Below are 25,092 nucleotides of genomic sequence, written 5' to 3'. Positions count from 1 at the left end.
TTGTCTCATTTCTTTTTAGATTCCGCATACCAGGGATGTCATACGATACTTCCCCTTCTCTGTCAACTTACTTCACTCAGTATGACAGTCTCTAGGTCTATCCATGTTGCTGCAAATGGCACTATATCATTCCTTTTAATGGTTGAGTAATAATCCATTGTATACATACGTACCACCTTCTTTATCCATTCCTCCGCCTATGGACGTTTAGGTTGCTTCCATGTCTTGGCTATTGGGAACAGTGCTGCAATGAATACTGGACATGTACACGCTGCTATGTTTAAAATGCGTAACCAGCAAGGACCTTAGCACACGGAACTCTGTTCAGTGTTATGTGGCAGGCTGGATGGGAGTGGAGTTTGGGGGAGAATGGATACATGTACATCCATCAGTATATGAGTCCCTTTGCTGCTCACCTGAAACTGTCACAACACTGTTAATCAGCTATACCCCAATACAAAATACGTTTTAAAAAAAAGAAGGGAAGAAGGGAGACTAGAAAGAATAAAACAACACATGTTGCCCACCATCCAGTTCTACCTACAATACACCTGGAAAGGAATTCAGGGCAAAGATCAGGAATGAGGTATTCTGCGCCCTGAGAAAACAAGCAGAACAGGCCCTCAGATAGTGAGACACTTTCAGGAGAAAATTTCATGAATCCAGATTCTTGTATCTTCCCACACTTAGAAAAACACTAAAATTAGTTACTGAGATACCTGTGTCTGGTAACTAACAGCAAACTTCCACCAAGATGTGTGCTTGACGGCATGTAACCCTTCTCCAAAATCACCTATCTGCTGATCTTCTCACTCCCATCCTGTCTGGAGCAGCTCCTCAGAGCTATCTGAGAGTCTGTCTCCCCATCTGCAAAAGTGAAAAAGTGAAATGAAAGTGTTAGTTGTGTCCGACTCTTTGCGGCCCCATGGACGGTAGCCCGCCAGGCTCCTCTGCCCATGGCATTCTCCAGGCCAGAATATTGCAGTGAGTTGCCATTCCCTCCTCCAGGGGATCTTCCCCACCCAGGGATCGAACCTGGGTCTCCGACATTGCAGTAGTTTCCTTGCTGTCTGATCCACCAGGGAAGCCCCATCTCCCTAGCCCTAAGCCTCAGTAAGTTCCTACATAAACTCGAAACTCATTGTGCATTTTTATTTCAGTCAACAAAAGGAAGGGAGAGAGAGAGAGGGTGAGACAGGGAGAGAGGGAGGGAGGGAAAGAGGAAGACAAAGAAAGAAAGAAGATAAGGTTACTTTGTGCTCTTTGGCTTCATCAGGTGGGAGTCCACATGGTCTGGCTTTGCAAAGTCCTCTCTAGCCCCCCTGCAGCCACTCTGCTGCATTCAAACCTCCCCTTCTCCCACCCACTTCCATCCACTTCCAGGCCTTGGTACATCTTCTGCCTGGCATATTCTTCTTTGCAGTTCTTACTCATCCTCAAAACTCAGTCCAAACACTGCTGCCTCTAGGGAATGTTCTTAGACTTAACACATCCAACCGAGTTTCCCCTGCTCTATGCTTCCTCTCACGTGCCTGCCCCACTCATAGAAAGTGCCAAAAATGCTTCTTGAATGGAAGAGTGATTGAGGGAAGATGCCAAGAATAAATTCCCTTGAGGGCCACTGTGGAGACACTCGTTGGGCACTAAAATCTTTCTCCTTTTATTAGAGGACCAGAACTGTAGTTGGACACTGGCTACCGCAAAGGAATACTTTACCCAATGCCCCTTGCTTCCAGGGGACTAAATGCTCACCATCGGAAAAATGAGCAAAAGTGATGTGTGTCACTTAAAATACATCCACGTGCAGACTTCCCTGGCAGTCCAGTGGCTAAGACTCCAAGCTTCCAACTCAGGGGACACGGGTTCAATCCCTGGTCAGGGAACTAGGGGATTCCACATGCCGCATAGTGTGGTCAAAAAAAAGACACATTCCACATGCTTCTTTCTGGAACCCAGAAGTGCCTGCAAACCAGCTTAGGCAGCAGTCCCAATGCTCTGGGGATGGTGCCGGCTTCCTGACCGCCCTTGTGGAATAAACGCACTCATCTGTTCACCGTAGACTGTTGGATGACAGAGAAATAAACTACGATGTTCTTTAAGCCACTGTATTCTTGGCGGTTTTTCTTACAATGGCTTTGCATTTCATCCTAACCAATGACAGCAGGCTGTTTCCTGTCATGAGTCTCACCTGATTCCAGCTCACGACAGTGATCATGCCCTCTAAGGATCAATTTCATATGATGAGATGGTTAAGAGCAGGTACTGGGCACAACTAAATGCCTCCCCTGCACTACCAATGGCCTGTCTCTTCCAACAGGTGACCCATCCCTTCCCTGTCCCTTCCCAGCACGCAGAGGATCCAGGAGGAACCAGCACACACTCAGTAGCAACACTCCCCGGTGAGTGGTCTTGATCAAGTCACTGGCCCCTGGGCTCCTTTTCTGACCTACTCTGTGTTAAAGGGCTGGACTAGATCAGCTCTCCTTAGCTTTGGCTTGCCGTAAAATCACTCAGGGAGCTTTAGAGAACTGAGACGCTGAGTCAATGCCAGACCAGTTAAAACCACCTATCGGTGGGTAGAGAACCTCCAACTTGGAACTAAATCCGGTTTTCAGGTTGACTTTGTCATACCCTGGAAGCATATCATTTGGCTCACAGTCCAGTCCAGCACAGCCTCCAGTGGGGATTTGGGTGGGTCTTAACAGCCCAACACCTGGGACGTGAGTGGTACATAGTAAGTAAATGCTCATTTTTCTTTCTGAGAGGTTGCTGTAATCTTGGATAAAATTCTATATTTCCTGCAGTTAATTTCAGAATATGTGAATGAAACTTTCTAAGGAGGGGATAAAACTAAATTCAGTTGCTTATTCCTATGGTGAGGCGGGGTGTGGGGGGTGCGGGTGGAGGGCTTCCCAGATGGCGCTAGTGGTAAAGAACCTGCCTGCCAATGCAGGAGACGCAAGAGACTTGCATTGGATCCCTGGGTCGAGAAGATCCCCTGGAGGAGGGCACGGCAACCCACTCCAGTATTCTTGTCTGGGGAATGCCCTGGACAGAGGAGCCTGGCGGGCTACAGTCCATAGAGTCCATAGCCCAAAGAGTCCGACACAAGCCCAGAGCCCAGAGACGACTTAGCACACAATCCTATGGGCTCTCCACGAGATTAGTGCAGCAGAAGGGGCATGAGCTGTGGCCTGGGTTTGAATCCCAGCTCTACCCCTGCCTCATCGTGAGGCTTGAGCGAGTGACATTGGCCCCACCTCTAACCACCATGCCGCTTCAGTTACAAAGTGAAGAGCATCTCTTGGAGCGATGAAAATACACGGCTTGCAGCAGCCCTGGTGGAACCCCTCAGCCCCGTTTCCTTAGCTGTAAAATGAGGCTCATCATAGATACGACAGATTTGATGCAAAAATATGAACAATGTAAGTGAAACAGCACAGCACCTAGCATGTAGAAAATGTTCAGTAACTGCTTATCTTCTCCCACTCCCGCCCCCAATATTTTCTGTATGCAAATCTCTGCACTTGTGTCCGCTGAACAGGCAGGACCCCTGTTGCATCGCCACGTGAGATCCTTGTGAGGACGCTGTAGAGGCCAGGCTGGCTGAGATACATGCGGTATTCAGTGTGGGCCCGGCAGCCAGCGCAGACAGCGGGGTCAGTGCCGGACACACAGCTTCTTGTTACCAAATGCAGCAGGTCCACTGCTCGCCACTTACAAAGTCAGCAAATGTTGAAATTCACGAAATGTTGGTAGCAAAGGAAAGGTGACTGTAAGCAGAATGCCAGCAATCTGGGGAGACAGCGGACTTAGCGTCTCCCCCAAAACCACCTCCAAAGACTCTGCTTAAATCCTGAGAGCTCCTTGCACCCTGTGGTCCTCATAGGTTTGTTTGGTCTCTACAGCAGTTTTCTGGAGGATGTCAGTGAAGGATCTTGAGGAAGAAGTGCCTTTTTTGAAATGCAAACAAACTTGCTCTATCAGTTAGCAGCTGACTGCCAGCCCCACTGCCTGTCTCCTCTGCCCCAGTGTGACATTGTCCCTCATCAGCCAAATTAATCAACCCGCCCACCAGGAAAGTCCTGGTTATTTCCACCTTAGGATCACACAAGCTATTCTTTGTGCTCCTCAACACTGACCACGCAGAGAGGACGGGAAACACAACAGGACAGATGAAGTAGATGAATCCCACCAAGATGGGACAAGCTTCCCGATGGGAGAGCCCTACAGTATGTCATGCCCACATGCCCTTCTGGAAGAAACTGCCTGGCCTTGGGCCCCTCTGCAAAGACATTCTCAGGTGCTTCTGTTTTGTATCACACCCTCCCCTGCCCAAGTGATTGCAACGGGAAGCAGATCCCCAAACGGCCAATTCACTGGCTGGCCGGAGATTTTTGATGTACCCCTTTTTAGTACCCCCTAAAAAGGTGGTGGCATCAATTAGACTTCTGTCTCAAGAAACAGAACTAGAAAATGCCAATGAAATCAGTCAGTTGGTAGTAAGCGCTGAGGCTGGAATCTCACAAAGTGGAGGGAAGGAGAGATGCCAGAGGGACCACAACGAAATCGGAGTAAACCAAAATGATGAATAAGCAGAAGCTAGGATGTAGAGAAAAGGCAAGGGCGAATTCGAGCAAGCAGAAAATGGAGAGGAGACAAGTTTCACCTTATCGGGGAGAACTAGACCGGGCAAAATCCCGGGAAATCCTGCCCTGGTATGACCTTAGGTCCAAAAGGCAGGCTCTGTAGACATCTCTTCTCCTCTGAGGCTCCTCTGTCCTTTTAACATCTTCTCCAACTTCCCTCCAACTGGTATAAAGGAGTCTGTTTACTGCAACTAAAGGGACTCAACTAAACCACTTAGCAAGTAGAGACCAACAGAGAAAATCAAAGGAGCCAATTAATAAGGAAGCCACATAAAAGAGAAACTGCTGTTCTGGAGTTTCTGGGGATAATATCCATTTTAGCATATGTATGAAAGTAGTGTCAATCACTCAGTCATGTCTAACTGTCTGCAACCCCATGGACTGTGGCCTTCCAGGCTCCTCTGTCCATGGGATTCTCCAGGCAAGAATACTGGAGTGGGTGGCCATTCCCTTCTCCAGAGGATCTTCTCAACCCTCAGGGATCAAATCCAGGTCTCCTGCATTGCAGGCAGATTCTTTACTGTCTGGGCCACCAAGGAATATAACAATTTGTAAATTTTGGCTTCAGGAAATCATGAGAAACCTGGAAACTGAAGCTAAGTTCACTCTCTCTCTCTGTTTGTCCCTCCCGCATCCCTTCCCTGCCTCCCTCCCTCCCTCACTCTTTCTTTCCCTCTCTCTCCCTCTCTGTCTCTCTCTCTCTCTCACCGGTCACCAATGCAAAATCAGTTCATTTTAGTCAGAAAGTCAGATGGGGTCTTTGCAGTCTACAGCTTTCCCACCCACAGCTCGGTGGATCTTCTTAACCTTCTAAGGGAATCTTCACGGACCAAACAGCAAAGAAAGCATCATGAGATACACCTTGGTAGCCACTAGAGGGAGATGTTTCCTTGTGAAACATACTTTTCAATTCAGTTCAGTTCAGTCGCTCAGTCATGTCCAACCGACTCTTTGCGACCCCATGGACTGCAGCACGCCAGGCCTCCCTGTCCATCACCAACTCCCAGAGTTTACTCAAACTCATGTCCATTGAGTCGGTGATGCCATCCAACCATCTCATCCTCTGTCATCCCTTCCTCCTCCTGGCTTCAATCTTTCCCAGCATCAGGGTCTTTTCAAATGAGTCAGTTCTTCACATCAGGTGGCCAAAGTATTGTGGTTTCAGCTTCAGCATCAGTCCTTCCAATGAATATTCAGGACTGATCTCCTTTAGGATGGACTGGTTGGATCTCCTTGGAGTCCAAGGGACTCTCAAGAGTCTTCTCCAACACCACAGTTCAAAAGCATCAATTCTCGGCTTTCTTTATAGTCCAGCTCTCACATCCATACATGGCTACTGGAAAAACCATATCTTAGCTAGCTGCCTACCAGGGACCATGCTTGTATGTGTGCTAAGTCACTTCAGTCATGTCTCCTTGGGACCCCATGAACTGTAGCCCACCAGGCTCCTCTGTCCATGGGACTCTTCAGGCAAGAACACTGGAGTGGGTTGCCATTTCCGCCTCCAGGGGCTCTTTCCCAACCCAGGGATCGAACCTGTGTCTCTTACATCTCCTGCATTGGCAGGTGGGTTCTTTACCACCAATGCCACCAAGCTGAGACCAGATGTGAGGAAACCCATTCCCCATCTTCCTCTTTAAGAGATGTCAGTAGGCACCACCTTCTCAGGAGCTAAATGGTCTGTCTCTCCTCCTTGGTCAGGACAAGCCCCTGTTTTACAAAGTCTGTGTGATAATCCCGAGTTCCTGAAGAGTGAAAAAAAACATGCTGGGCACAGCAGAGGAGGTTGAATGAGGCAGCCAGGGAAAGAAAAGTCTACTGCTGCGCCCAGATAGCTGAGGGGAGATGGGAAGGGGCTCACCTACTCAGTGCTGCAGATGAAACTTCTGGCCGAGAGCTACAGGAGAAACTTTGATGCTCGATACCAGAAGGGCTCCCTCCCTGAAAACAAAGCAGTGCAAATGCAGGTGGTTCTGGACAGGGAGCTAACCCAGCTGACCTTGCCTGTCTCTGGAGGCAGTGTAGAGGGGACACCTGTACTGTGCAGAGGGTTGGTCTCATGGCCTCTGAGTACACAGGAAGGGAAAAATGACTTGAGTGTCCCCTGCACCCCCCTGCCCTCTGAGTGGCTATCTGCCGGTCTTATCACCACATGCCGTCAGTGGGCATGGCTGCTTGGGGAGAAGCCATCCCACTGAGGTTTTCAGAGCCATTCCTTAGAGCATGGCCACCGTGGACTAAAAGACTACCTACTGGGTCAGGATAGCACACTGAGTCCAGCTAATCTGCACCGTGCTGCCCCAGACACATTGCAAACTATAAAAAGGGAAAACCCAAAAGACCTAGTTGGACTGAAAAAAGTAATACTAAATCTCTTTGGATGAGAAGTGAACACAGCTGAAGCTCTCGGCTCCTGGGTTTTAGGTCTGGAAGCTGGCAGCGTCAGGGGGCTCAACTCTAACAGCAACTGCAAAAGGACTAACAGTGCTCCGCTGCTTAGAGTCAACTTGGGGTGGGGTCACCCGTAATCCAGAAAGGAAGCTGAAAACCCTGCGGCCCAGTGCAGCCCAGGGTGACAACTTCCTAGGAAGCTGTGGGCCCAGCGAGCTGGAGGACTAAGCCTTTCTTCTGGGAACCGAGTTAAAAGAGCCTACTGTGCCATCTCACCTCAACCGCCAGCCAGCAGCATAAGGCCTGTTCCCAGATCAGAGCTTCAAGGGGCAGTGAGGAACCAACTGCAACAGCTTGAAACAGGTAGGGCTGGACACGTAGGAAGAAAAAGAGAAAAAAGAAAATCCCAAAGTTTCCAATTCCAAATGAGCCTGCATATCAAAAACTATGAAACACAAGTAGAAATTCAATGCTAAGAATAAGAGGCAAACACATCAATAATCCACACGTGACCCCATCCGAATGAAGTCAGTTTTAGGGAGCAGCATAATAGACTTATGGAAGTATGTTGAGGAAAGTTGAGAGATAAATGAAGCTGTAATGTCCACCTGGCAAATAAAAGCAAGGACCAAGGAGCCCAGGCCCTGGCTGTTAGGGCCACACCCACTGGGGGAACCACAGAGAGGAGCAGGTCTCGAGTCTTTTGCTCTTAGGGCAGCTCAGGGAAGTCCAGCACAGAAGTCCAGACTGTGGGAGAGGGGCCCTGACTCTCAGACTGACAGCACTAGATCTGAGGACTAGAGAAGCCTGCGTGGCAAATAGAAGGGGAAAGGGGAAGCAGTCCCAGATTTTCTTTTCTCAGGCTCCAAAATCGCTGCAAATAGTGACGGCAGCTATGAAGTCCAAAGACGCTGGCTCCTGGGAAGAAAAGCTATGACAAACCTAGACAGCATATTAAAAAGCAGAGACATAACTTAGCAGACAAAGGTCCATATAGTCAAAGCTATGTTTTTTCCCGTAATCATGTATGGATGTCAGAGTTGGACCATAAAGAAGGCTGAACGCTGAAGAATTGTTGCTTTCAAATTGTGGTGCTAGAAAAGACTCTTGAGAGTCCCTTGAACTGCAAGGAGATCAAACTAGTAAATCCTAAAGGAGATCAACCCTGAATATTCATTGAAGAACTGATCCTGAAGCTGAAGCTCCAATACTTTGGCCACCTGATACAAACAGTCGACTCATTAGAAAAGAACCTGATGCTGGGAAAGATTGAAGACAAAAGGAGAAGGGGGCGGCAGAGGATGAGATGGTTAGATAGCATCACTGACTCAGTGAGCATGAATTTGAACAAACTCTGGGAGATAGTGGGGGACAGAGGAGCCTGGTGTGTTGTAATCCATGGGATCTCAAAGAGTCAGATGTAACTTAATCGTTGGCTGGGATGTAAGAGCAGTACAATGTGACAGAATCCAGGCTCAGTGTTCCCGATGGGAAGAAGTACCAATCCAATGCCTTGTGATTGAGACTCATCCAAGCCTAATGGTTGCAGCTCAATGACTTAGCACCTTAGTGGTGAGGATTCATGGTTGGGGAAGAACCAGCCCCCCTTTCCAAGCATGATGAGGGAGGGAGTGGAGGTGGAGGGCTGATACCCAGGAAGCACGTGGGACAGTTCCCCAGGATTCCCACAGGACATCAACTTCATTTCTGGGGAGCCCATCTGTGGGGGATCAGTCCCCACCGCACACCCATCACTGGCATTACAGATCCATGGAAATGGAATGCTTTTGATGTAACTGGTTATCCACATGGGAAAATATTCTATTCTTCAGCTCCCACAGTCTTATCTCCCATAGACACCTTTTTACTTCAATGTCTACTTCAAAGAAAACAAAAAAATTATGAAACCAAAACAATTAGCTATAAATTTTTTTCACCTTGGAAATGAAAAATATACTCATCGAATTTAGAATTCAGGAGTCACAAGAATCTCTGCACTAGTCACAGTCAGAGCGAGAATTAGTATTTGAAAGAAGGCACCTTAGAATCTGACTTTCTACTTTTGCATTCCAGTCCCCTATAATGAAAAGGACATCTTTTTGGGGTGTTAGTTCTAAAAGGTCTTGTAGGTCTTCATAGAACCGTTCAACTTCAGCTTCTTCAGTGTTACTGGTAGGGGCATAGACTTGGATTACTGTGATATTGAATGGTTTGCCTTGGAAATAAACAGAGATCATTCTGTCATTTTTGAGATTGCATCCAAGTACTGCATTTCAGACTCTTTTGTTGACCATGATGGCTACTCCATTTCCTCTAAGGGATTCCTGCCCACAGTAGTAGATATAATGGTCATCTGAGTTAAATTCACCCATTCCAGTCCATTTTAGTTCACTGATTCCTAGAATATCGACGTTCACTCTTGCCATCTCCTGTTTCACTACTTCCAATTTGCCTTGATTCATGGACCTGACATTCCAGGTTCCTATGCAATATTTCTCTTTACAGCATCAGACCTTGCTTCTATCACCAGTCACATCCACAGCTGGGTATTGTTTTTGCTTTGGCTCCATCCCTTCTTTCTTTCTGGAGTTATTTCTCCACTGATCTCCAGTAGCATATTGGGCACTTCCCAACCTGGGGAGTTCCTCTTTCAGTATCCTATCATTTTGCCTTTTCATATTGTTCATGGGGTTCTCAAGGCAAGAATACTGAAGTGATTTGCCATTCCCTTCTCCAGTGGACCACATACTGTCAGACCTCTCCACCATGACCCGTCCATCTTGGGTGGCCCCACACAGCATGGCTTAGTTTCACTGAGTTAGACAAGGCTGTGGTCCTTGTGATTAGATTGCCTAGTTTTCTGTGATTATGGTTTGTGTCTCTGCCCTCTGATGCCTCTCGCAACACCTACCGTCTTACTTGGGTTTCTCTTACCTTGGACGTGGGGTATCTCTTCAGGGCTGCTCCAACAAAGCACAGCCACTGCACCTTACCTTGGAGGAGGGGTATCTCCTCACAGCCACCCCTCCTGATCTTGAACGTAGAGTAGCTCCTCTCAGCCCTCCTCGCCCGCATAGGAAGTCAAGAAACACCTGGGCTAACAGGCAAATTTGGCCTTGGAATGCGTAATGAAGCAGGGCAAAGGCTAATAGAGTTTTGCTAAGAGGACACACTGGTCATACCAAACACCCTCTTCCAACAACACAAGAGAAGACTCTACACATGGACATCACCAGATGGTCAACACCGAAATCAGATTGATTATATTCTTTGCAGCCAAAGATGGAGAAGCTCTCTACAGTCAGCAAAAACAAGACTGGGAGCTGACTGTGGCTCAGATCATGAACTCCTTATAGCCAAATTCAGACTTAAATTGAAGAAAGTAGGGAAAACCACTAGACCATTCAGGTATGACTTAAATTAAATCCCTTATGATTATACAGTGGATGTGAGAAATAGATTTAAGGGACTAGATCTGATAGAGTGCTTGATGAACTATGGATGGAGGTTCGTGACATTGTACAGGAGACAGGGATCAGGACCATCCCCATGGAAAAGAAATGCAAAAAAGCAAATGGCTGTCTGGGGAGGCCTTACAAATAGCTGTGAAAAGAAGAGAGGAGAAAAGGAAAGATATAAGCTTCTGAATGCAGAGTTCCAAAGAATAGCAAGAAGAGATAAGAAATCCTTCCTCAATGAACAATGCAAAGAAATAGAGGAAAACAACAGAATGGGAAAGACTAGAGATCTCTTCAAGAAAATTAGAGATACCAAGGGAATATTTCTTGCAAAGATGGGCTCAATAGAGGACAGAAACGGTAGGGACCTAACAGAAGCAGAAGATATTAAGAAGAGGTGGCAAGAATACACAGAAGAACTGTACAAAAAAGATCTTTATGACCCAGATAATCACGATGGTGTGATTACTCACCTAGAGCCAGACATCCTGGAATGTGAAGTCAAGTGGGCCTTAGAATGCATCACTATGAACAAAGCTAGTGGAGGTGAAGGAATTCCAGTTGAGCTATTTCAAATCCTGAAAGATGATGCTGTGAAAGTGCTGCACTCAATATGTCAGCAAATTTGGAAAACTCAGCAGTGGCCACAGGACTGGAAAAGGTAGGTTTTCTTTCCAATCCCAAAGAAAGGCAATGCCAAAGAATGCTCAAACTACTGCACAATTGCACTCACCGCACATGCTAGTAAAGTAATGCTCAAAATTCTGCAAGCCAGGCTTCAGCAATACGTGAACCATGAACTTCCTGATGTTCAAGCTGGTTTTAGAAAAGGCAGAGGAACCAGAGATCAAATTGCCAACATCTGCTGGATCATGGAAAAAGGAAAAGAGTTCCAGAAAAACATCTATTTCTGCTTTATTGACTATGCCAAAGCCTTTGACTGTGTGGATCACAATAAACTGTGGAAAATTCTGAAAGAAATGGGAATACCAGACCACCTCACCTGCCTCTTGAGAAACCTATATGCAGGCCAGGAAGCAACAGTTAGAACTGGACATGGAACAACAGACTGGTTCCAAGTAGGAAAAGGAGTACATCAAGGCTGTATATTGTCACCCTGCTTATTTAACTTATATGCAGAGTACATCATGAGAAACACTGGGCTGGAAGAAGCACAAGCTGGAATCAAGATTGCCAGGAGAAATATCAATAACCTCAGATATGCAGATGACACCACCCTTATGGCAGAAACTGAAGAGGAACTAAAAAGCCTCTTGATGAAAGTCAAAGTGGAGAGTGAAAAAGTTGGCTTAAAGCTCAACATTCAGAAAACGAAGATCATGGCATCTGGTCCCATCACTTCATGGCAAATAGATGGGGAAACAGTAGAAACAGTGTCAGACTTTATTTTTGGGGGCTCCAAAATAACTGCAGATGGTGATTGCAGCCATGAAATTAAAGGACGCTTACTCCTTGGAAGAAGAGTTATGACCAACCTAGATAGCATATTGAAAAGCAGAGATATTACTTTGCCGACTAAGGTCCGTCTAGTCAAAGCTATGGTTTTCCCAGTGGTCGTGTATGGATGTGAGAGTTGGACTGTGATGAAAGCTGAGTGCTGAAGAATTGATGCTTTTGAACTGCGGTGTTGGAGAAGACTCTTGAGAGTCCCTTGGACTGCAAGGAAATCCAACCAGTCCATCCTAAAGATCAGCTCTGGGTGTTCATTGGAAGGACTGATGCTGAGGCTAAACTCCAGTACTTTGGCCACCTCATGCCAAGAGTTGACTCATTGGAAAAGAGCCTGATGCTGGGAGGGATTGAGGCCAGGAGGAGAAGGGGACGACAGAGGATGAGATGGCTGGATGGCAGCACTGACTTGATGGACATGAGTCTGAATGAACTCTGGGAGTTGGTGATGGACAGGGAGGCCTGGTGTCCTGTGATTCATGGGGTTGCAAAGAGTCGGACACGACTAAGTGACTGAACTGGCTGACCTTAGATTCGCCAAGAATGCAGCTGGAGCTCAAAGAGATGAAAGATACACAGATTAGCTAAGATAGCAGAAGGACCAAGAAGATCTAGCAAACATTCAATTAGGAGTTTCAGAAGAAGAGGGTGCAAAGAATAGTGACGAGGTCTTAGCCTTTCTCTCACACCCTACATCCAATCTACCAGCAGGTTCTCTTCACTCCACCTTCAAGATACACCCTGGATTTGAATTCCCACCCTCCCTGTTCCTACTGCCATGCTCTCTTGCTTCTTAACTAATATCTAGCCCCATGACAGCGTTATCTTCATGCAGCGGTCAACGTGGTCATCACAAGACGTAAATCTGACGTCATTCCCTGCTTAAAGCCCTTCAGCAGCTGCCAAAATCTGAAGCCTTTACTGTGACCATCAAGTTCCTTCATGACCTGGCCTGCAGTGAGCGTGCCATTCCAGCCTCTTAACCACGACACTACTCCTGGCCATTGCTCCGACACTGAGGGTGTCTCACCCCAGGGCTTCTGTGTTTGTTTTTCTCTCTTCTAAGCTCAAAGTTCCCTTATCAAAGAGGGCTTCCGTATCTTTCTATCTAAACACCCCACCCCACACTCATCACTGGCGTTACAGATCCGTGGAGATGGAATGCTTTTGATGTAACTGATTAGCTACATGGGGGACACATTCTATTCTTATCTCCTCTAGCCACAAAAATAGATCTCCAGTAAATTAAAGACCCAAAGGTGACGTGTAAATCTTCCCAACTTCAGAAGAAAATATACCTTTTTAATACTTAAAAGAAAGATAACTTTTTACTACTTCATGAAAGGAGAAGGTTCTTTTTAAAAGACTCAAAAAAATAAAAAATAAATAAAAGACTCAAAAAAAAAACTGCCCATAAAAGATTATAAAAGTGTATGCATGCTCAGTCACACAGTCATCTCCCACTCTTTGCGACTCCATGGATTCTAGCCCGCCAGGCTCCTCTGTCCATGGGATTCTCCAGGCAAGAATACTAGAGTGGGTTACCATTTCCTCCTTTAGGGGATCTTCCCAACCTGGGATTGAACCCATATCTCCTACACCTCCTGCATTGCAGGCAGATTCTTTACCGCTGAGCCACCAGGGAAGCCCCATAAATGTGACTATGTTAAAATGAAAAATGCATGCTTAACAAAACACACCACAAAGAAAGGTAAATGACAAGCCTATATTTTGAGGAGCAATATAATACATATAACCAAAAATGTTCAGTCCCCAGTATTGTAAAGAACTCCTACAAACCAATAAGAAAATGGCAAGCAACCAAACAAAGAAATGAGCAAAGAGAAAGTCAAAAGGGCCACTTTATAACTGTTCTATAAAGGAAATATTCCTTCAAACAATGAGATACTGCTTCATACCAAATTTGCAAAACATTAAAGTATGAGGATTCCAAATATTAGCAAGGCTGCGGAGCACCTCCCATCACCACTGACAGTGGGACGTTTAACCCGGAGACCTGAAACAAAACCAAGAAGGAGCCTTCAATGCAAGGAATTGAGGGAAAGACTTCTAGGTGGAAGCTTGTGAAAGGCCTTGAGCTGAGAAAAGTCTTAGAGGAACAGAGAAGAGGACCCTGCAGCCTAAGCACAGCCACGGGAAGAAGAGGGAGACAGATGATGTCACGGGTGCAGGACATAAAGTAAAACGTGACGCAGGCCGGCCTGTGAGAGCAGCCTGCGCTGAGATGCTTGGTAACATGCCCATCTGAGCAGGCTTCCTTCCCGCCTCCTGGGTCTCCATCCAGAGCACCAGGTACCTCCAGGTTCTATGGGACCTGAAGCTCATGCCCTGCTGAAGGCTGACTCTAAGAAGAAGGTTATACAGGGACTTCCCTGGTGGTCCAGCAGCTGAGACACCATGCTCCCAGTGCAGAGGGCTCAGGTTCGATCCTTGGTCCGGGAACTACATCCTGCATCAACTAAATCCCAACGCAGGCAAATAAATAATTTCAAAAAGAGGAAGGTCACAAAATCACAAATTCAAAACAGCTACGCCCACGTGCAAGGTAGAGACCTTGAAGGGTAAACTCCATTAGCTTTGGGTAAATCTGCTTCTGCTAACATATATCATAGTTTGCAATTAAGGTGTTTGCTTCTTAATGGCCTGTCTGCACCACTAAACTGTACTGTCCACGGGGCCAGTGATGTCTTGCTCACCACCTAGCCTGGTACTTGTCCCAGAGTAGGACTCAGTGAATCTCACAGAATGGATTAAATATATAGCACCAGCATCCCTGAGGAGTGACAATGATGTCCTTGGAATCTTCTCTTCCTGGTCACTCAGACCGTCAGCTCTGTGGTTAGGAAGACTGAATGTGAGGTCAAGGCCTTCCGCTCACACCAGCCCTGCTGACCTCACCTGCTTCCCACACCTCCTCCCCTCCTCTTCCCCTCGCCCACGAGGCTCTCCTCCTCCTTGGTCATCCCTGGGCCTTCCTTCCCAAAGCCTTCAAGCACATCCAAATCCTTACACCACCCTCAAGGTCCAGATCAATTGAGTGCTCTTCTCCTCCACCAAGCCCCACTAGAACTAATCTCCCCTTCATCTCAAGCCCCACGTCTCATTAGCTGTCCTTTGCTTATGGTGATGATCCCTCTCTACCTGATTTTACTGCTGTTTATGTCCCTGAAACCCTCTCCCAAGGATAAGCTCCTCCAGGACAGTTTGGTTCATTCTTGTGTTTCCTCCTACCCTCCCACTTTCCAGATGGAGAGTGCCTTGTGCTAATCAATACTGATTGCATGAATGTGAGTTGTTTATAGGCTACTCAGCAAGTACTTAGCAACTAGTCGATTAGGGATCAGAAGATGTGATCTAGCAATCCCTCTCCTGGGCATCTATCCAGAGAAAACCTTGATTCAAAAAGATACTCGCACCCCAGTGTTCACGGTGACACTATTTACACTAGCCAAGACATGGAAGCAACCTAGACATCCACTGGCAGAAGAATGGATAAAGATGTGGTACATATACACAATGGACATTGCTCCATCATATAATGTTCACTGAATAATGAACATCATTCAGCCATAAAAAAGAATGAGATCATGCTGCAATCGCAACATGGGTGGACCTAGAGACGGTCATACTGAGTAAAGTCAGACAGAGAGAGACAAATAGCATATGATATCACTCGTACATGGAATCTAATTTTTTTTTTAAGATACAAGTGAGCTTATTTACAAAACAGAAACAGACTTACAGAGATTGAAAACAAACTTTGGGTTACCAAAGGGGAAATGTGGCAGGGAAGGGAGGGACAGGTCAGGAGCTTGGGGTGAACATACACACACTGCTGTATACAAGGTAAGTAACTAACAAGGACCTACTGAATAGCACAGGGAACTCAACTCAATATTCTGTGATAACCTAGATGAGAAAAGAATCTCAAAAAATCCTAATGAAGACATGTGTTTGTATAACAGAATCACTTTGCTGTACACCTGAAACTAATACAATGTTGTAAATCAACTATACTCCAATAAAATTAAAGTTAAATAATTTTAAAAAAGAAGGCGATGTGGAGGATGACATCATGGATTCTGGTGTTGCCATTTTCCAAGGTGGACTACAGGAGCCGAAACAGGTTCGGGAGGTAAGACAAGTCCCTTTTAGACACAAGGGGTTGGATGTGCTCTCGGAACATGCATGTGCTGATCAGCAGGTGACTCTGCCCTCCCGGGAGAGTGACCTGGCTCAGAAATCATGCCAAAGATTTCCAGTGACGTTGCTGTCTCCATTTAATGAATTAAAAAACAAAATTGGAGAAGGAACTTGCTCACACTTGGATGGTAGAAAGTAGCAGATTCCAGAAATGGACCCTACCCGACACTGCCCTTCCTGGAGAGAGGAAAGGACACAGAAGTCTCTCCCCCAGGAGATCCAGAAGATTCTAGAGATTCAAGATTCTTCTGGTGACTCCAGAGGTTGGGGGAATATCCAGGGCTAAAGTCACCCGTTTCTTGAGCCCCAAATTCTCAAAGACAGATGAGTGTAGTTGAAAAAGCACTAGGTGAGGGACACAGTGAGGGGAGGGGAGGGTGGGAGGAACTGGGAGGTTGGGATTGACGCATATGCACTTGTTTAATCACTAAGTCACGTCTGACCCTTTCGCAACTCCGTGGACTTGTAGCTCTCCAGGCTCCTCTGTCCATGGCGTTTCCCAGGCAAGAATACTGGAGGGGGTTGCCATTTCCTTCTCCAGGGGATCTTTCTGACTCAGAGATTGAACTCACATCGCCTGCATTGGCAGGCGGATTCTTTGCCACTGAGCCATCAAGGAAATGCTATATATAATATACACTGTGTAAAATAGCTAGTTAGTGGGAGCCAGCTAATATAGCACAAAGCGCTCAGCTCAGTACTCTGTGATAACCTAGCGGGCTGGGATGGGGGTGGTGGGAGGGAGGCTTAAGAAGAAGAGGATATATGTATACACCAGGCTGATTCACTTCATTGTACCACAGAAACTAACCCCACGCTGTAAAGCAGTTATGCTCCAATAGGAAAAGAAAAGGAAAACAAGAAAAAAGTACTGGCTCAGGAAACAATGATGCTCACTACTAATTCATATTTAACCTGATACATTTCTCTCTTGATGCCTCAGTTTCCTCAGCTGTACAATGAAATTAAACAAACGATCCCTAAGGTCTCTTATAACCTAGCACAGATAAGTCACTAGGTTCATCTCCATCTCTCTCATGTTTTAGTACAAGTCCAGGACTGCTTCTTTTCTAAGTACTGTTTTGGATTATAAGATTAATATCATTTCTACAATGTTCACTGTAGAAAATTTGATAAAAGAGAAAAACCCAAGGAAGGAAAGAAAAATCACTATAGTTTCACCAGTCAGAGATAACACTGGTAACATCTTGCTGTAAATTCTACTGGTTTTTCTTTCACATGTGCAAATACATATCTTTTTATAAAGCAGAAATTGGGTAATAAAAGCCACTGTTGATTGAGCATCCAATACACATCAGTCTCAGAACCAAGTGTTCTATTGTTCTGTGTATATATCAACAGTCCTTACAGCAACCCTGCAAAGTGGAGAACCACGGCTCCATTTCACAGAAGAGAAAATCAAAGGGCAAAAGAGGTCAAGTAACTTTCCTGAGGCCACACAGCCAGTAAGGGACCGACCAGAATTCCAGAATGCCTTTCGCTCTCGCTTTCTGAGCCGGTGCTTTTTATTTTTTAAAAAATTTAATCCATCTTTAATATGCTCCCATTTCTTCAAATACATTTCTACCACATTATTATAGGTTGCTTGAAGATGCTAATCACACAGTCCTAAGATGTTTTCCACTTTCACCAGCATGAAGAATGCTGTTTATCTCTATCCACTCCACAGTAATTTTTCTCCTTAGGGTAAATATGTAGAGATATGTGCATCTTAAGGCTATCGACAGAGCATCAGTTTGCCTTCTCAAAAAAACTGAACAAGTACTCCCGCATTAACCATTTATAGAAGTTTCATTTACCTGCAGCCTCATTAATGTTGGGAATTACTTACATTCATCTCTGCTGATATTTTAACTGAAATTTCTCATCAATGAAGCTGAACTTTAATAGCACGGACCACTTCATGATTCATCTTAATAATGGTTTCTTGCATAAATCCTTGGAAGACAGGGGAGAAATGAAGGGATGAGGTGGAAGACAGGGAAAATTAATTTTATTCATTTCAGAAAACCAAGTACCTAACACATGCAGATCATGGTGTAAGACCTAAAGTCACTGAAATGGATAAGAAGGAGCAAATATTGAATGCCTACTCCATGCTCAACCCCAGGCACGCTGAGAATCATGGAGACACTAAGGGGTCACAGTAAGTCCCCAACACATGAAGCTTCACGTTGTGGACTTTCAAAGATGGGAACGTGTGATCCATCAACGTCAGGCATGAGTGACATTGCAGCTTGCCCTCCATCTCCCCTCTCCTTTTTCTCCTCCAGTCAGTAACTCTTCTTGCCTGTTCACTTGATGCCAGCCCTGTATGCCAGCTGTTGTCCTGTACAACCATACCTTCCAAGGTACTTTACAGTAAGATTAAATGTTTTCTATTTTTTGTGTTTGTTTTGATGTATTATTTATGTGAAAAGTATTATAAACCTATTACCATACAGTTCTGTATAGCTGACTGTGTTAGCTGGGTACCTTGGCTAACTGGGTTGGACTTACGAACAAATTGGACTTATGAACACAGTCTCAGAACAGAGCTCATTCGCATGTAGGGAACTTGTATAATATTTACCTTCCCAGAACTTGCAGTCTTGTTGGGGAGGGGAAAAAAGCAACATACATAAAGGCATTCTGAGTTTAATTCTTCCCTTTTCTGTTCTTTTGTGGAACTGTCTTTCCACATCCAACAGGTCTTTGGGGGATTCATCGTAAACTCCATATGATTCTCTTCCTGGGTTGCCTGAGAGCCCCAGAGGCTGGGATGGTGTCTTACTCACGCTTGTCACATCATGTCAGTGAATGATTTCATAACCCTACACAATTCAGTATTCATTGTTGTAAAAGAGTGGCAGGTTGCCATGTCCTCTCCCCACAGCCCACCCCCATCCCCATTAGTCCAGTTAGGTCTGAGAACCTCAGAAGCACAGGCAAGCACTGATCTACAAGGGTGTGGCAATATTCATTAAATTAGCATGAAACCAAACCCACCCGAATGACACGGCCGGTTTGATTAAATAACTGCCGCACTCCCTTCTACCACCAGATCCTAAGGTTTTCCTCTGTCCATTCATTTACAAGGGGGGGAGTGTACACGTAGGGGGGTTCAGGGGTCTGGGATTTGTTTGCATGCTTGCTTGCTTGTTTTTCACCTTCTCATACCTTACAGATAACCGCAGGTCCCATAGGCCAATGATCATCTCCTAAACATCTGACTCAAGAAATCAGCCCCTCTACACCTAGGCTGAGCAAATTTCATTTCACAAGCCCTACTGACTTGTTTTTTACCCTTTCACCTGCTGCGCTATGTCCGGCCCATCCCTTTTCCCCACTTTTGGCAGTTTCAAACCCAGGCCCGCCTGGGCTCTTTTCTCTGTCCCCTAGGGCGCAAGAGTCTTCCCTCCGCCATTCACCGATGTGTGTCATCCGTATTGCCAAAGCATCTAGCCTGCACTTGCGCATGTGCTCAGTTCTGTCTGACTCTTTGTGACCCCGTGGACTGTAACACACAAGACTCCTCTAGCGATGGGATTTTCCAGGCAAGAATACTGGAGTGGGTTGCCATTTTCTACTCCAGGGGATCTTCCCGGCCCAGGGATTGCACCCACACCTCTCGCATCTCCTGGGTTGGCAGGTGGATTCTTAACTACTGAGCCACCTGGGAAGCCCAAAGCTTCCCGACTAAATAGACATTTGCTTTACTCAGACTCTGATGTTGAATTGGAACTGAATTAATTCAAATTCTGCTTAGAATTTCAAGAGAGTTCCAGTTCAGTTGTGGGCTGGAGGTGTTGGAGAGAACTGGCTGCCAAGGCGGGACGGGAACCCACGTAAAGTGTAAGATTCAGGGGACAAGGGGGCAGGGGTCCTTGCACCCCATGCTTTCCTTTCCTCCTCCCCCCACTTCTGAGGAGCCTTCATGACACAGAGAAAAGAGGTAAGTTGTCAGCAAGGCACAGTACTGAAGGAAGTGAGGGGAGGCTGTCAGTACAGCTGCCTTGCTCACGGTCCACACACCAGCCTCAGGAATGACCTGGGGCCCCTACTTGCAGCAGAGCCGTGAGAGAGGCTGTGGACAGAAAAGACCAAGAGGCCTGTGGAAGAGCAAAAGGGGGAGACAAGAGCAAGAAGGGGGATCCCCAGAGGTGTGACTGAGAGGTGTTGTGAAGGGAAAAGTGAAGCAATATTCTGCCCACGCCCTGGATGGCATCTGTATCAGCTAACAGTAAACTCTCTGTGGGTTCCTACGCCCCTCCCATGTCACCAATACAACCCCGGGGTTGTGTGTAACGCCTGTCATTGTCCAGACACGCCCTGCACCAGGTGCTGCATCGATATTACCCCCACTGAATACCACTAGGCGCTATGCACCCAGGACCATCGAGACTCCCAGGCAGAGGTTCTCAAACTTTGACATGCTTAAAAATCACCTTGGAGCAGAGCATAATGGCACACCAAGGCGTCACGTCTTCAAATCTTGGGTGGGGTCCAGAAGCATGCATTTTTAACAAGCATACTGACACCAATGTAGATGTCCTGAGGACTATGCTGGTATATCCAAATGGGATCATTCTGGAGCTCCAGCCAGGCCCTGGGAGGCTAGTGGCTTTTTTTTTTTTTTTTTTTTTTTGACCCTTGGAATCAGCCAGTCTGTTCATGCTTCAGAGCCCCTGCTCCCTGGGGAAAGCCCCTCCAGACACCCCTCCTCCACAGGACACTTCAGGGCTGCTCCATCCTCCGTCCGCCGCCCTCTCCTCCCCATCTTCATGCTTCTCTCACCAGCCTTCCCTCTGGGCCATTTGAAGCCCTGACTGCCTAGTGAACTCCATGACATCTTTGATCCATTCTCTACACTCTGCGATCTCTGATGAAACCCAGCTCTCTGCTGAGAACAGCACTCCTCAAGGCTACCGCTAGCCCTTCTGAACCCTGGGCAAATTAGAAGGTGGCTCCTCTGGTTTAGAAGGTCACATTGGTTAAAAGTACCCCCTAGGCAGTCCAGCCCCTGAGGACTCAGAGTGTGACTAATGGTTTCGGTCCCTCCCCTCCTTGGACAGAGTGCAAACTGCACAGACTCCAGTCTGACAGCTTCCCTGTAGCCCTTCTTGGAGATCGCTCTACTTCCCACTCCCACTGGACCCAAGGTCAGGAAGAGGGGGTGTTCTCCTCCTCACTCCCCAGGGCCATTTCCAAACCTTTGCTCTTCCTTTTCCTGAAAAAGAGCCTTTTCCCTGAGGTTCCATGAGCCTCTGCCGTTCCTCTACCTTTCAACATCTAACCTCACACTCAGGCCCAACACCCCTTCTCTCTCCTCCACGTCCGCCACCTTGCTGGGAAACGTGGATGTCCGTAGCTCATAGACACCGTGCACAAACCTCCCCAATCCCGTGGTTTTGCTTCCACTCCCTTCAGTTTCCCCCACATCCAAGAACATTGTCAGAACTGCCTCACATCAGACATCGCAAGCTCCAGTAGCCCAGTCTCAAACAGCCACCCTCTTGCCACGCACTTCTCCCCTGGCCTCACTCACTACGTCTGCCCCTCAGCCTCACAGACGCCTACCTCGAGTCCTTCATTTCCTGCCCACCCAGCCTAGACCACACAGTTGACCTGAACCCAACTCTCACAAGCAGCTACCTTCTGCCTCATTCTTCTGAGGATGCCTAACGCATGCCATGACCTGCCTCAACTCTCCTCTGCCGTTGAAGGAAAGCACACAATTCCATCATGGCAACAGGGGCTCCCATATCAACTGGGTTCTGAATGTCACAGATCAAGGATCCTTGCCCTTGGGCTTTGCAGGTGATCTCTCCCATTCTCCTCAGAAATTGTTCCAGCCTCCACAGCCCTCTTCAAGCCACCCACCCACCCAACCCCAAAGCCCCTCCATCTCAGCAGACAACAGCTCTTCCGATCTTAATGAGAAAATGGAAGCCCTAAGATGAGAGCTTCGTTAACTTTCCAGCCCCCATCCACACCCTTATCCATCGTCACTTTTCCTTTTCCCTCTCCCGCAGGGGTGAGAGTCCTTCCTCCTACCCTAGGCCAGTCCCTCCATCTGCATTCTCTACCTTTAGAACCTGTCTTTATCAATTTTCACGCCTTATCTTCTTTTCATTTGGAGAATACTTCATTAACTTCTGTAGTTAAACCTATGTAGATAAGACCTTATATGTTTAATACAATGTGTTGCTGCTGCTGCTACTGCTGCTAAGTCACTTCAGTCGTGTCCGACTCTGTGCGACCCCATAGATGGCAGCCCACCAGACTCCCCCTGTCCCTGGGGTTCTCCAGGCAAGAACACTGGAGTGCGTTTCCATTTCCTTCTCCAATGCATGAAAGTGAAAAGTGAAAGGGAAGTCGCTCAGTCGTGTCCGACTCTTAGCGACCTCATGGACTGCAGCCTACCAGGCTCCTCCATCCATGGGATTTTCCAGGCAAGAGTACTGGAGTAGGGTGCCATTGCCTTCTCCAAATACAATGTGTTACCTCTATACAAGTAGGAAAAAAAAAATGTTCAATGGGTCTATACCAGGAGACTGTTAATTTCTGTATAACGCCAACCAAATATGTTATAACTGGGATACTGTTTCCAAAGTTGAGAGCACTGCTAATATTTCCAAAACTTCAAATTTTATGTACAGTAGGCCCCTACATATGAACCTTCAAGTTGAGAACTTACAAACATAGGAACATGCATTCACACATCCAATCACATAAGTTAGTTCATGTGTCTGGTGCTAGCTATAAAAGCTGGGTACCTAGGATAACTTTATTGGATGAACAAGTTGGACTTATGAACATGCTCTCAGCATGGAACTTGTTTATATGTAGGGGACTTTCTGTATATAAAATATGAGTTTATATGCAAAGAGAGAGAACATATCAATACATTATGCATTAATAGCAGTAACAGCTTTTCCAAGTTTTGCAGTCATATCCATTTAAAAATAATAATAATTTTTAAAAGACTATGGAGAGAAGTATGGAGATTCTTTTAAAAACTAGGAATAAAGCTACCATCTGTATCAGTTCAGTCACTCAGTCATGCCCGACTTTGCAACCCCATGGACTGCATCACACCAGGCTTCCCTGTCCATCACCAATTCGTGGAGCTAGCTCAAACTCGTGTCCATCGAGTCCGTGATGCCATCCAACCATCTCACCCTCTGTCCTCACCTTCTCCTCCTGCCTTCAATCTTTTCCAGCATCAGAGTCTTTTCCAATGAGTCAGTTCTTCACATCAGGTGGCTAAAGTATTAGAGCTTCAGCATCAGTCCTTCCAATGAATCCTTTCCTTTAGGATGGACTGGTTTGATCTCCTTGCAGTCCAAGGGACTCTCAAGAGTCTTCTCCAACACCACAGTTCAAAAGCATCAATTCTTTGGCCCTCAGCTTTCTTTATAGTCCAACTCTCACACCCATACATGACTACTGGAAAAACCATAGGTTTGACTAGATGGACCTTTGTCAGCAAAGTAATGTCTCTGCTTTTTAATATGCTGTCTAGATTTGTCATAGCTTTTCTTCCAAGGAGCAAGCGTCTTTTAATTTCATGACTGCAGTCACCATCTGCAGTGATTTTGGAGCCCCCTCAAATAAATCTCTCACTGTTTCTATTGTTTTCCCATATATTTGCCATGAACAAAACTACCATATGACCTGATGGGCATATACCCTGAGGAAACCATAATTGAAAAAGACACATGTACCCCACTGTTCATTGCAGCACTATTTACAATAGCCAGGACATGGAAGCAACCTAGATGTCCATCAATAGATGAATGGACAAAGAAGTTGTGATACATATCCACAATGCAATATTATTCAGCCATAAAAAGGAATACATTTGAGTCAGTTCTAATGAGGTGAGCCAACCTAGAGCCTATTATACAGAGTGAAGTGATTCAGAAAGAAAAAGACAAACATTGTATATTAAAGCATATATATGAAATCTAGGAAGATGGTAGTGATGAACCTATTTACAAGACAGTAGTGAGAATAGAGTTTTGGGCACAGTGAGGGAGAGAAAAAGTGGGATGAGCTGAGAGAGTAGCACTAAAACGCATACATTACCATATATAAGGTAGATAGCCAATGGGAATTTGCTGTATGACAAAGGAATCCAAAGCTGGTGCTCTGTGACAACCTAGAACTGTGGGATGGGGTGGGAGGTGGGAGGGAGGCTTCAGAGGGAGAGGACATGTGTCTACCTATGGCTGATTCATGTTGATGTATGGCAGAAACCATCTCAATATAGTAAAGGAATTATCCTCCAGTTAAATTTTTTTTTAAATAAGCGTACTGGAAAAACAATGCTAAAACCAAGAGATCCTAGCGAAATACATGAGACTTTCCTCCATCAATAAATATATTAGTTCAGTCAGTTCAGTCACTCAGTCGTGTCCGACTCTTTGCGACCCCATGAATCGCAGCACGCCAGGCCTCCCTGTTCATCACCATCTACCGGAGTTCACTCAGACTCACGTCCATCGAGTCCGTGATGCCATCCAGCCATTTCATCCTCGGTCGTCCCCTTCTCCTCCTGCCCCCAATCCCTCACAGCATCAGAGTCTTTTCCAATGAGTCAACTCTTCTCATGAGGTGGCCAAAGTACTGGAGCTTCAGCTTTAGCATCATTCCTTCCAAAGAACACCTAGGACTGATCTCCTTCAGAATGGACTGGTTGGATCGCCTTGCAGTCCAAGGGACTCTCAAGAGTCTTCTCCAACACCACAGTTCAAAAGCCATCAATTCTTTGGCGCTCAGCCTTCTTCACAGTCCAACTCTCACATCCATACATGACCACAGGAAAAACCATAGCCTTGACTAGACAGACGTTAGTCGGCAAAGTAATGTCTCTGCTTTTGAATAGGCTATCT

The 25,092-nt window shown here is 46.2% G+C and overlaps 1 long non-coding RNA gene across 1 annotated transcript in view; it reads right to left on the bottom strand.

The window, feature by feature from the left end:
* The window catches only part of LOC138421160 (uncharacterized), a 136,801-nt gene that overhangs the window by 98,726 nt on the left and 12,983 nt on the right, over positions 1–25,092 (bottom strand). The window contains exon 2 of the long non-coding RNA XR_011249421.1: positions 720–867. This is a non-coding gene — a long non-coding RNA (uncharacterized lncRNA). The remainder of the gene's footprint in view (positions 1–719; positions 868–25,092) is intronic.

Source organism: Ovis canadensis, chromosome 15, assembly GCF_042477335.2.
Source record: "Ovis canadensis isolate MfBH-ARS-UI-01 breed Bighorn chromosome 15, ARS-UI_OviCan_v2, whole genome shotgun sequence".
Lineage (NCBI taxonomy): Eukaryota > Metazoa > Chordata > Mammalia > Artiodactyla > Bovidae > Ovis > Ovis canadensis.
Note: the sequence above shows the minus strand (reverse complement) of the source record. Positions and strands in the feature narration are given on the sequence as shown.